The sequence below is a fragment of the Pezoporus flaviventris genome, unplaced genomic scaffold (assembly GCF_033815535.1).
Source record: "Pezoporus flaviventris isolate CSIRO_AGI_PZ_B2104156 unplaced genomic scaffold, CSIRO_AGI_Pfla_v1 ptg000007l, whole genome shotgun sequence".
Classification (NCBI taxonomy): Eukaryota; Metazoa; Chordata; class Aves; order Psittaciformes; family Psittacidae; genus Pezoporus; species Pezoporus flaviventris.
The window spans coordinates 43932410-43945382 of NW_026892555.1; the positions used below are offsets into that span (position 1 = coordinate 43932410).

General features: G+C 40.1%; 1 protein-coding gene across 3 annotated transcripts in view; it reads left to right on the top strand.

Moving 5' to 3' along the window:
* Nucleotides 1-12973, top strand: part of KLHL14 (kelch like family member 14) — a 61096-nt gene that overhangs the window by 17171 nt on the left and 30952 nt on the right. The gene's annotated exons all lie outside the window — the stretch shown is intronic.

The following is a 12973-nucleotide window of genomic DNA, read 5'->3' on the forward strand; positions in this document are numbered from 1 at the left end:
GGTTGCAAAAGATGCTAATTTTATAATAGGATAGGTCTAAATTAACATTGGCTTAAAATCATTTCAGTAAGTTTTTTAAGTAAACTTGTAAGTCTTTCATACTGCAACATGAGTACATGCATATTTATGTACATATGAATAAAATCTGGTTTAGGAAAAAAGGCTATGTTTATGGCAGTTTTCTCAGAGTGAGATCCCTGATAAGCAGTGGTACTAGAGCACACCTTTGATTCTCTTTTGCATTTTCATTTCCTTCTTCCAGCTTTATCTGTTGTCCACAGTCATTAAAGAAAGGTTTCCTCTGTACTGCTCTGCGTCCATTGCTGACAGAAACATTGGCGGAATATATCAGCTACAATAAACAGTGCATGGAGGCTCCTATCACAAAACTCTTTCCCACCTCTTTTAAAGGTTGATTGTGTTTTAGAGTAAGTATTTTGCCTCAAGCATCGAGATTTGGAACTTATTGTTATGTTGGTTTTGATTCCCAGTCTGACTTGGTCATGGAATCAAATCATAGCTTCTTGAGTGCAGCAGGCTGTGTGTGTATTAGTCCCCTTGTGGCTAAACTGGCTGCATTGGTCAATAAAACTAAATTTTAACTGTCAAAATTGCCCAAAGCAGTATAGATAAAATAATAAATGAGCAATTTTGATCCATAAATCAAAGCCATTCTTCTAAAACTGGACAACTGGTAAAACCTGGATTTCCTAATAGACCTGCTTTCCCCTCCCCCCCCCCCCCCCCAGTAAAATACATTTCACAGAGTTCTGTTCTTCATCCCTTATCCAAAGTCCTTTAATGGAATACATCAACATTAATATTACATACACAGTTTAGGATGAAAAAGAGTTAGAAAGACTGCCATGATGTATGACTTAAAATGATGCTTTTACAAATTGCTTTCTACCATGGAAAATCTAGGATCCTTTCTGCAAGTGCTGCAGTGTAGGTACTGCTTAGGTATAAATGCCCTGGACTAATAGTTGAGGGTAGCATATAAGAATGGCAATTACAAAGTTCATATGAACTGTACATTACAAAAGTCTACAGGATCTGTACTAGGGACCATATTATGCTTCACATTTTTCAGACCAATGAGATATGATACTCATCTCTGTAGGCTACTTCTAAGAAAATTCTGAAGATGGTAAGTCAGTGAAAAATCAGTGATATTACACAAGGCAGAAGTGTTTAGGTTTTTTGAATTTGTTGTGCCTAATCCAGTGACTCACCAGGAGAGGCAGGACAAATGGATCTCTTTCTTCAAGATCTGAACTCTCTACTGAATTAAAGCAAAAACCCCACTTTATTCTGAATCTCACCTATCTGTAGATAAATAAGATTTTGTGAGAATGAAATTTACTCAGTTCTTGGTTACTTACATTATAATGCTCTCTTCAAGACTATGGGAAACTGGATCTGGAGACATGATACCTATATATTCTGGTTAAAAGCCCATTGCTAGTATTTGAGTAACACCACTACCTATGGTGGTGTTGAGAGATGTCTCTGAATAATTTTATATAATTTTAGGAAAAGAGTGTTAATCTTTTGTGTGTTACCTCTAGCAAATAGTGAGCAAAAAATCTCTCTCCATTCTGGTTAATGCACATAACCTGCGCTGAGATTAAAAAGATCTGTTATAGCCCTAGCTGATGTTCAAGCGCTTTGTGCTCAGCACTGGAAGGCCTGAAGGTCCCAGGTTCTGTCACAGTGTCAGCTGACACAATGCTTGTCAAATAGTCAGCCCTCTCGTGACATGGGTAACTCATGTTCGTACAAAACCTGCTAGAAAAGGGTGCCCTCTTGGCCTGGACTACTGTTTGAGGAACAGAGAGGAGAATGCTTGTCTTTTCACACTGAAAAATACTAAATGTTAACAAGCATGATTTCTTAGAAAATAGTATTACTAGTCACCAAATGTTATCAATATTTGTATCTATAATTATTTAATTTAAAAAAAAAGTTTAAATAAAAGTTTTAGGTGTATCCCCTGCTTTGTTTTCGAAATATAAAAGAGGTGGGAAGTGGAGAGAGGTTGGAGTGGAACTTTTGTGCTCTCTTTTCTGTAAAACACTGAAGGACTCTACAGCATAGGAGTGCAGGGACTTAGAGCTGTGACTGAGCAGTTTTGGGAAAGACCACAAACTAATCACCTTGCAACATGGTGATAGTTCAGTGCAGTCATGGTGTTGTATTAACATACTATGACATTTACAGTATGTGTGAATTTAAGAACATTGTTCTATCTTTATTTTTCCATGTATTTTTTGCTATCTAGGAAGAAGTACATTTATTTCCTTCCTTTTACCTTGTTCCCAGACCACAGTTTTGGAAAATAATTGGTCTGTTTATTCTTATCAGAGATGTACAATCATCAGTGAAGGAGGAAGGTTTTTTTTTCTGTTTAATTTGTTCAGATAGTGCTGTCAGTCGTGAGGTTTCAGTTCACCCCCAACTCATCAGTGCAAATGAGGAGTTTGCTCCTCAGTGGGCAGGGACAGAGCAAAAGCTGTGTCCTGCTGATGAGATTCTGTGATGGGAAGAATCTTGGACTTTATAGTCAGGTATTTTAGGGTATTCCATCTTATTATTGCCATAGGTGTATTTGATTTCCTCCTGTACTAGCAAATGTTTACAAAGTCTTTTAACCTTCTGCCCTTCACTAGAGTACCCCACATACCAACAAAAAGCCAGGTTTTGCACTTAGTGGCTTACTGATCCAGTGTAAATGTGCAAAGAAATTCCACTTTTTCTCCTCCAAACCCACCTACATAACTCGTTTTCTGCTGTCTGTGCCAGTGGCATTTGAAAGTAGCTAAGGTGGGAAGGAAGCTTGAAGAAACTTAGTCCTGGGTGCAGTGGCAGGGCCGTTGAGGAGGAGATGGTTGAGAGGGGACCAGATTTCCTGTAGTCACTCTCCACTGAGAGGAGGCCCAAGATACTCAGCAGGGCCTGCAAACCTATTTGACAGGGAGCTACTTGCCTGTTGCTTTTTTTCTTTCTCAGTGTGTGGAGAGGGGCTGTTGCAGCCACTCAGTTGCTTAGGGCTCTGTGTCCCGCCTTACGTGATGCATAAGGAACAGACGATCAACCATCAGTAACTGCTGACACCATGAAGCCATGGCGCTGCAGTTGGAGCTATGAAGACAGTTGCAGGTGGAACAGCACAAGCTATCGAGTATGACAGCTCAGCAGAGTAGCAATCTCATTTTGTTCCTACGACAAGACTAGATCTATTGGCAGGGGATACTGCCCACCTCTCTCTGCCTGGCTAGCCAAAGCACCAAATGCATCAGTACTAATGGGAGTAATTCTAAAGGTATCGGGAAAACAACTTGCCTTGTTCGTAGACCCAGAAGAGGAGGGGAAGCATGCACCCATTTCCAATTTTTTAGTGTCATCATCTATAGGCAAGAATGCTATGGCTCAAGGAATCGGTAGATTTTTCACAGTCTAGTATTACGCTGCATTTTTCCTGTCTGGTATTTCTCGGAGAGTTATTTTTTCAATGTTGGCAATAAAGAATAGAGACAGAATAAAGGGTAAAAAAAAGGAGAAAGTAAGTGGCATTTTACAGACACTTTCTTCCACCTAATTTTACTTCATGTGGGTACAGTCCTAATCTGAGATATGTAACATGCATGTTGCTGTTTAATTTGAAACACTACTTAGTGCACAGTCATACTTGAGCTAAGTAGAGGCTTTTATAGACTCTATGGCAGAGCATAGGGCACAAATTTTCACTGTGTGGTTTCTTCAGGTTTGTCTACACATGCACAAGCACCAGTTCATTTTTTAACTGGGTACTACCTATGTCATGCAGCAGCCACTGGCTGCCACTGCCCAGTGACACAAACTGAACAGCTGATCAGTATATGACAGTCCTTAATAGCAGCAAAAGTTCTGCTTTATTATAATGGGGTTTCATTATTCCATGATATTTCACAGTCTTCTACTTAGCGGATGTGGGGCAGTGAGGAGGTCTCTGTCACTACTTCATGCCTTGCTGCTTAGAACCAGGCACTGCTGCTTCAGTTTTAATTATCAGCTATGGTCCTGCCAGGAGTCTGTGCTTAATCCTAGAACCCCTTCGGTTGTTTCGTTTTAGCAGCAATGTTTAAGATTAATTAAACATTAAGGAAGTGAAACAATATTTTCTGTGTTAGAATTATTCTATAATAACTGCAAGTTCCAAAATCCAGAGCCTATAAAGATTTTTTGTGTTCAGAATTGCATAGCTCTCCCAAAAACCCTACTGCTAAGGCAATGATGTATTACTTTCACTTTCATTATATGTTTTTAATCAGAGCGTGACTTCACACTAGACAAAGCGATGCTTTATGCATGGTCTCCCTTGTTTTTTGCTAAAATCTTTTGACATGATTAATTTTTCTTTAATGCTTTTTTCTTGTAATGGTAAGGATGATGGGTATAAACCAAGGGGAAAAAAAAAAAACACAACAAAAAAACCTCATGCTTTTCTATCATAATGCCTCTAAGCATTTAAAAAATATATTAAATGAAAGAAAAAAATATCACAAGAGACTGCTCCAACTGGAATTAAATTTCTTGCTACGTGAACAGAGGATACAAGAAATAAATAAAAATGATGCAGTCATTGTTTTAGTTCTATTTTTTGTATTTTTTTCCATTGCAATGTGTCCATCTGTCTGATTAGAAAGCAATGAGTAGGAGAAAAATCGTGTCTTACAGATGCGTAGGTGTACAGCAATCCTCCTTTCAACACAAAATTCCTTTTGCTGTAAAGCACAAAAGGGTAAATAAAAGCGTAAAATATTGGAAACATTACTGAACTCTTCCATGGCATGTTCTATCCGTGTGAAACTGCGGAAGGAAGGTAGAATGGTTTGCTTCATGTCATAGCATCAGGGAGCCTGGGTCACTCCACTCCTCAGCCTACGTCATTTCTGCTGGAATAGGTTCTATTTCTTTCTTCTCTGCTTTCTTTGGCAATTTTTTGGTCCTCAGTTGTAGCAGCCTTTCCTATACAGAATGATAGAATTGTCCTTCCTGGGCAAATTAGTAACAAAACTCCTGATTGTGTTTTTCTGAAATGGCTTTGGAGTCAGCAGGAGCTTCTCAGTCATTCATGTTTTGGAGTGCTTTATCCAGTTTTCTCTTTTCGAACTTGGTTACTTACAAGATAAGCAGTATGATTTACACACTCACAACAGAGATCCTTGGGAGGTTTTTGAAGGCTTAAGTGTCAGCTTAAGTGCCACTAGATGCCTAGCACATGTTATGTCTTTGGAAATGTTATATCTTTATAAGCAAATAAGTTCATCCACTCTAGAGCTTTTACCTTTTAGAAGAATGACCAGTGTGTTAGAAGTAAAGTTTTCTTCCTTCAATTTACCCCAAATCAATTGGTAACTGAATAAAAGAAGTAATATTTGCAAAAAGTGAGCTGAGTCAGATGGACAGATTCTCTTGACATGCACCAGTTATAATTTCTTTCCCCTTTTTTGTCACTTGTGAGAATAGTGCATATTTTTGTTAATAAATAATGTGTCTTGATGAACATTTATTGGCAGCCCTGATAAGTTTTATCTCTTACTCCATTTATCCAGGAGTCAAGGATGCTGCAGCTTCTTCTTCACTGCTATGTCAAGAATGGTTTCAGCACTGCACTGAAAAGCTTGTGCAAGCATTAGCATATTGCTAAGGCAGAAGTCTTTATATTACCCACTAAACAGACTTAATAAATGTGGGAGATGTGTGTAGAAGTTGCATAAGTACATGTATGCGCATGCTTTTATGTGTCCTCCTTCTTAAATAAGCACACTGATTACACTAAAAGCTAATTTTAAACATAGATTTTATTTTTCTTTTCCATCCTTATATTTAGACCCCTTTAAAAGGTTCAAAATCAGGAAAACATGCTCACAAAAGAATAGATATTCTTCCACAGAAACGTTGACCAATTCGTATGACTATCCAACTTTAAACCTGGATTTGGGAGATTAATTCAAGGTGGTCAGGCGCACAGCCAGTAAGCCATATGTTTTACACATACAGGGAGGTGAAAATACAGAAGTAAGAAATAGAAATATAATGAAGAGTATTTTTTCACATGTGATGTGTTAGAGGTTAACCACAACTCCCATTATGAGGACAATGCATGGGAATTCAACCATGCAAGTGCCATTAATGATGCATGCCTCCATATCTAAGAGCAAGACAGAGCTCTAAGAATGAGTGAAAATGTAGCATGTTCTGACAATGAGTGCCGTATTTGTGCATTAAATATAATTTTCTTCTGCACTACCATTTGAGATAACTTTTAAGAAACATCAGCACTCTTTCTGTTCATTTTTCTTTTTGATTATAAATTTGTTGGCTTCTGCTTTAACACAGATGTTACCCTACTCTGTATCGTGATAACCTCTGTACTCTGTGCCTTATTTGTGTGGTGTCTGGTAGATTCTGGATAGCTTTCTCTTGCTGTATTCCCAGTCACTTTATATCTTGATGCTCTATGTCTTTGAAATGGCAAGTCTTATCACTGCATCCAGTGAGTTTGTGCTGAAGCCCTCAACTCTTTCAGGTTCTCTTGGCTACTTTCTGCCCTTTGTTATGGACTTGTGAACACCCTCCGCTCTGAAAACCAGGCTGTCCGTTTTCTCCTACATATGCAAAGATGCCTGGATCTACTCTCCTTCATCCTCACAAACTCCACTGGCAAACAGTTACTTTCAGGTAGAGACCAGAAGAGTTACATGAATGTCCTGTTCCCTGCCTGTGCTCAAACAAGTTTGTGGTTGAAAGCCTGAGTGGGACAAGAGAACAGGACACAGCCCCATTCTAAGACATCTTTAGGCAGGGCACCAAAAGTGAGGAGCTGAGCTGTGGGTGGCTCTAAGTAAGAAGGTAGCAGGTGTAAGACAGGTGAGTTGTCAGGTGATCTGTGCCATTTCCACAGCAGATGCTGATGCTGATTACATCAGCAGAGGCTGTTATAAGACCTCTCCTGTGGCAATGTCTTACAAAGAAAGTTACTCATTCATGGAGATGCTGGTCCTTGCCATATCCTGGCAGAACTTTTGATTTGAAACCTTCCTCCTGGATCACAGAACTTGCCGTTTCTCTACCTCATCTTTCAATCTGAGTTACATATCTTTACAGATAGCTTGAGAATGATTGTTCCATTTTGGAGCAACTTCTACAGCTTTGTTCCAAGGCAAAATGAAAACAAATGCCTTTAACTGGTTTTTCAAAACTGAAGTTGTATGAGAATGTCCCTTCTCATCTCAGCATCTCTTGTCGGTCAGGGAAGAGGCAGGCAGTTGAGGTTCAAGTCCCTGCTTTGCTTAAGTCAGATCAGTTATTTAACTTACAAATCCCTCATGTATGTCCCAATGGGTATTTCACGGCCCCACCAAAGAAAGATTTGTCCATCTTTGCAAAGCTAACTGCAAACCAGAAACTGCATACCTACAAATAACAGGTTGCTACAAGTTCATCAGTAAGCCCACGTGGGCAATAAAGCATAGATACTTGGGCTTAATGCAGCCCTAGAAGATGTGCAGCATTTTGAGTCATCTCAGCCTGTGGGCATTGTATGTCTGCTATGAACACACATACCCTGGTCCAGGAAGAACTGAGAGCTGTATGCTCCTGTCTTCTGTCCAAAGCAGGTGTCCCACCTTGCTAGATACAGATTTCAGTATAGTTGCATAATTTCTAGTGGAAGGAAATAATGCCAAAATGTACTTACCAGATCTGCTTGTGCAGGTTCCTTGATGCTATATGGCCACTGTCTCTAAAAGATGAGCCACCTGAAATAAATTCCACACAAAATTTTGTGGCATTGTGTGAATTTAATGCTTGCTGCAAACATGGCTTTCTGTTTCTTAGATGATTTAGGTAAAATTTGCGTGTTTATTCTTATCTGGTTGCTCTGTATGTATGATTTATGTAGCGTTAATAGGAGCTAGGCACATACGGAGGTGCAGGTGAACTCTGGTGTGTTTCTACTTTAAAATGTTTTGTGAAGTTGCTTACTTTACAAAGCATGCCCTTCTTTCAGTGTCTTATGTGACATTTTGTTTATGTGTAGATGGGTTGCAAACAGGATGGTAAAGCACCACTGTATGGGCAAAACATAATAATAAAAAATGCTCATATAAATCCTCAGACTTTTTTGAGAAGTTGATGCATGGTTTATAATTTTTCTCCTCTCCAATGTTCTTAAACCAAAAGGCAGTTCCCTTCCAAGAAATCTTTTGTACTCAGTTATTTGCAATACAGATTTCAGAAGCCTGCTTCAACTTTCTCAGTTTTGCAAGTGCTATTAAGGGCAAGAGGTGCACATTTTGCATCCCCAACTTTATTTGCTGTTGTATGACCTTATTGTATTGCAGTGGCTCATTGTTTGCAGGAAGTAATTTCTCTTTTCAATTTTCCTCTATTTTCTCACAGCTTCATTAAGTTGCTCTCTCCCTTACCTTCCCTATGCCTTCTCCCTCCCCTACCTGACTGCCCTACTCCAGTATCTTCCTCTGTTTAAGACAGAAATAAAAATTACTACAAATTTCAGAGTTTTTTTTTCTAAGCTTTCTATCTCATACCAGGTGTTGTATGAGCTACAGCTTTCATTTGACTGAAATCTGCAAGAGCAGACTAATAGGGCTTTATGGGGATGGTTTTTGGTATATTGTTTTGTCATATTTATATGTTGTGATCGTACTGCCAAATAGGGATTGTGCTACTATAGGGTATGCAACTGCAGGATGACTGTTCACACTGAGAAAAAAAAGTGTTAACAAATTGAATAATAATGAATTAACCTGCAGAAAAAGCATTTTGCCCTAGTACACAGGAAGCCTGCATAACTAGAGCATATAATTTTAAATGAAGCAGGCACTAGGAATGCCTCAATGGGTGTGATGTCGACAGTAGCTCATAATTCATGGATATGAATTATGGCTGAATATCAGGAAAAATCTTCCTGACATTGAGATCTATTAGGTTGTGGAATAATCTCCCATGGGAAATGGGGGAAATCCCACTGCTTAAGATCATAGTGAGCACTAGAAAAGGGACAAATCCTGGCCTGGCCTCCATCTTTTAGGACATACTAATTAATTGCTTTGACATATGCCTTCCTGCCAGGATAGACAAGTGATGTCTTCTGGTATCTGCTGGGCAGGAGCGACAAAGTCATCTGTAGTATGAGCTACCCTACCTTGCCCCATGACCAGGCTCCCTCTGTTTGTGAATATATCACACTGAGGGGTAAAAAAAACAGGGACTTTGAGCCTCTTCAGAGCTGTGCTGGCTTTTGATGAGCTGTGGCTTAGGACCTGAGCCACTTTGCTGGCAGGGGACTCACACCCACCTTCTGCACACCCTGCAGGATGCCCCCGTTCTCCATGCTGGTCTCCTCCCGTGCAGCCCTAAGACTCCTACTGCTCTTGTGAATTACTTTAATGTGCATGAAGGGTTGGGAGGTGCTGCCACGGTCTCCCAGAGTAGTCTCTTTATAACAGGACACCAAGGCAGGGTGTTCAATGCAGTAAGTCACTTTACAGGTGTTTGAGGATACCAGAAGGTGCTGTTGGTGGACTCAGGCAAGTGGCAAAAGCCTAACATGGGCTGGTGTTGTCTGTACCAGTACCAGCTGCAGGGAGCAGTGTGTGAAATAAACCAGGCTGTACTTTTGGCATGGAGGGGGAAGCTGGTTTCCAGCTGTGGTGCCCTGGGCTAACCTGCATTGTGTGAACTGTGCTTGAGGGCTGAGGCATGGAAGCAAGCCTGGTGTTTGGCATGAGAAACTCCAGCTTGGGATCCTTGGGAGCTGGTGAGAGGGACTGTGAAAGGGAATCAGGATATTTTATTCAGTATTAATGTCTCTTTTTGTCTGATCTGAGTAAATGCCATGCCTAGAGACATTCCAGGCCAGGCTGGATGTGGTTCTGGGCAACCTGAGCTGGTTGAAGATGTCTCTGCTCATTGCATGAGGGTTAGGCTAGATGACTTTTGAAGGTTCCTTCCTATGCGTATTACCCTATGAATCTGTGATTCTATGATTCTAAGCCTATTCAGACACTCACTGGGCTCAGCAAACACCCAGAGCTTCTAGTGGCTGATGCGAGCCTGTTTTTTTTCAGTAACAAATTATCTGTGACTGAATCATTTAAAAATTTCCCATTTTGTTACCAGTAGATAATGTATTTAATGCATCTGATTTAGCTTTAATTTAAGGGAGGGGTGGAAGCCTTCAACTCTGAGATGGCTACAGCTAGAACTATTAAATCAAACGTGTTTCTTTGTAAGAACTTGATAAATGCAAGTGAAGTGACAAGTTTTGCAGTGATGACATTAAACAGCACCACAATATATATTGGTCAGCCAATGGTTTGAGTTCTGATTTTTTTTTTTTCTTTAAAAAGGAGGAAAGAAAAAGGAGGAAGGGAAAAAAAAGAGGTTTGACTCCAAAACCTTAAAGTAGGAGATGGTCAGTGCTTCTCCTTGGGTTAAGCAGGAAAGGAAAAATTGAGAGGGAGATGTGCTTGCAGCACTTTCAAGGTGGGGAGGGTTGTCAAATTATGTTACTAGAAATCATTATCATTAAAATAGATTTAAACAGAATTGCCATGATAAGTGATGTAAGAGCCACATTGCTTCTATTCCCCTCCTTTCCTCCCCAGTTTTACACACGGAAGAACAGAGTGTATGGCTCTGATCTGTGCTCACCAGTAGCTTCTTGCTTGCAGGTCAAGAACTGCAGCTGCTGTATGTGCACTGCCTTAACAGTAATATACAACATATGTAAAATACACTTTTCTGATTGAAGTGACATGAAATTAATGTCAAAGACCTTCAGGATTAGAAAGAAAGAACCAGATTTTTTTTTCCCCTTGATGAATCATTAAAGTCTAACAGAAAAGACGTCAAATTAAAGGTTGTGGAGCCATCGTCTGCCCTCATGCGTGTGAAAAGCATTGTGCAGACATAACTAAGGCAGAATTTGACTCCCAAATTAACTCTTTTGCTGGATGCAAAACTGAAAGAAAATCCTTATGACCAGCTTGTAAGTGTATAGAATGAAAAATTGCAACAGCAGAAAAATGTATTCATATCATATTTCTAATTCAGCAAAGTATTAATCACATTGATGTTCAGCAGTGTGTTTAAATACATGCTTAAGTACTTTACTAAGTACTGCCTATAAACAACTTCATATGGCAGTGCATTAACACAGGACAGAATTTGTCTGTATACAGTTTCGAGAAAACTACAATTATTTTAAGCACTGTGGCAGCCAGTAGCACAGAGCTGGATGATCTGTGGTGTCCAAAATCCCATCCTTCTGGCTAGTCCCTGTGCAGTCCTTGTCTCCCAGCTGCATTACCACTAATGTCTGCACAAGCTCATTTAAACTTTGTTTTATTCAGCAGAATCACAACTGCTGGAATCAGCTGGGCATTTACTAGCTCCCATTAACTTCAGCTCCAGGAAAGAAAGGTCTGTCCTGGTCAGAGGTCTCCCATGTAAGGGTTTATACAGTGCTCAAGGCTCCAAATGAAGTCTTGCTAATGTGCGGGGTGTTTCAGGGACTTTCTGGGGCACATTCTACCCAGCAAGGTTGGAGCCGCCGTCCTCCTGTCAGCTCTTGGGCTGTCTGTAGTGCAGCTCCAAGAAATTATCATTTCAGCACTCAGAAGTTTTTTCTTAACTGCAAAGATTTACAACAGCAATAAAGCCCTGACATAGAATCCCTTTTCCTGAAGCTGTGATTTGGCTTCACTGCAGGTGCTTGGCCTCCTCTCAGAGAGGCAGGGCTTCCATGACAAGGGCTTTCCCCCCAGGTAAAATGATGCTGGTGCTCCCCTAAAGCAGTTGTGATCACTTGAGGGCTTTGATTTGAAACTTTCAGTATTGGAAAATAAGTCATTGTCCTCAGAGAAAATAATTGATTCCTTAGAGAAAAGTCCTCTGTCTTCACATGACACAAAACAGTAGTGTTCAACAGGAATAAAGATGCATCTTTAAATAATAGAATAAATTGTGTGAATAATGCTAAACTTGCTTTTTCAGGGGAAAAAAAAATTGGTTTTATATAGAAAACTTCTATTGATCTATCACTTTCTATTGATTTTCACCAAAAACCAGACATTCTTCCAGGGCTGGTCATTTAACCATACAATACTACAGTTACTTGCTTCTGCTTCTGAAGTCGCTAACTACCTTTTTGCAGTATGCAAGAAGTATTCTTGAGAGCATTTCCCTGACGCTCAGAGGCTTTGCGGGATGCTGTGGGGGTTGCGAAATAGAGGGGTGCTGGAGCTGCCCATGGGTACATGACAGGGATGGAAAGCCTTTTACTCCTCACAGAAGCAAGGCTGTAGACGTAGCACCAAAGTACTTGAAGACTAATGATTATGAACCAATTGTTGGTGTTAGGAACCCCATGGAGGGTACAGGCAGGGCTGAGGGGTGGCTGGTTTCATAGGTTGCATAGTTGGACAAGGAGGGCACATGCCAGAGCCGGAATTCGCCCTGGGTGGGCTCCGGAGTCTGATGCAAAAATGTCATGCAAGTGTTGCAGGAAAAAAACACAAGCAAAGGAGAGTCTGGGATATTAGTGGTAAGAAAAATGAACTGTGTGAACCAAATTCATACCACTCTGTGAAATCTATGGATGAAGTCTATTACAATTTAATGTCTATTCTACTTATCAGTACTTAATTTGGACCAAATTCATACCACTCCATGAAATCTGTAGATGAAATGTATTTCAAATTTAATGTCTGTTCTACCTAGCAGTAGTTAATTTGTGGTTGTTCACTAGAGCAAGCCAAAGACAGACACTAAAAATCTGGAAGAAGTATTTGATTTACCCATTTGTTGATCATTTCTATACACCTTTCTAAGATTGTGTTTCCTGCCACCAGTGGATACAGCACCTGCTGAGCTTGGGCCCTAACAGGGACCTTTAAAA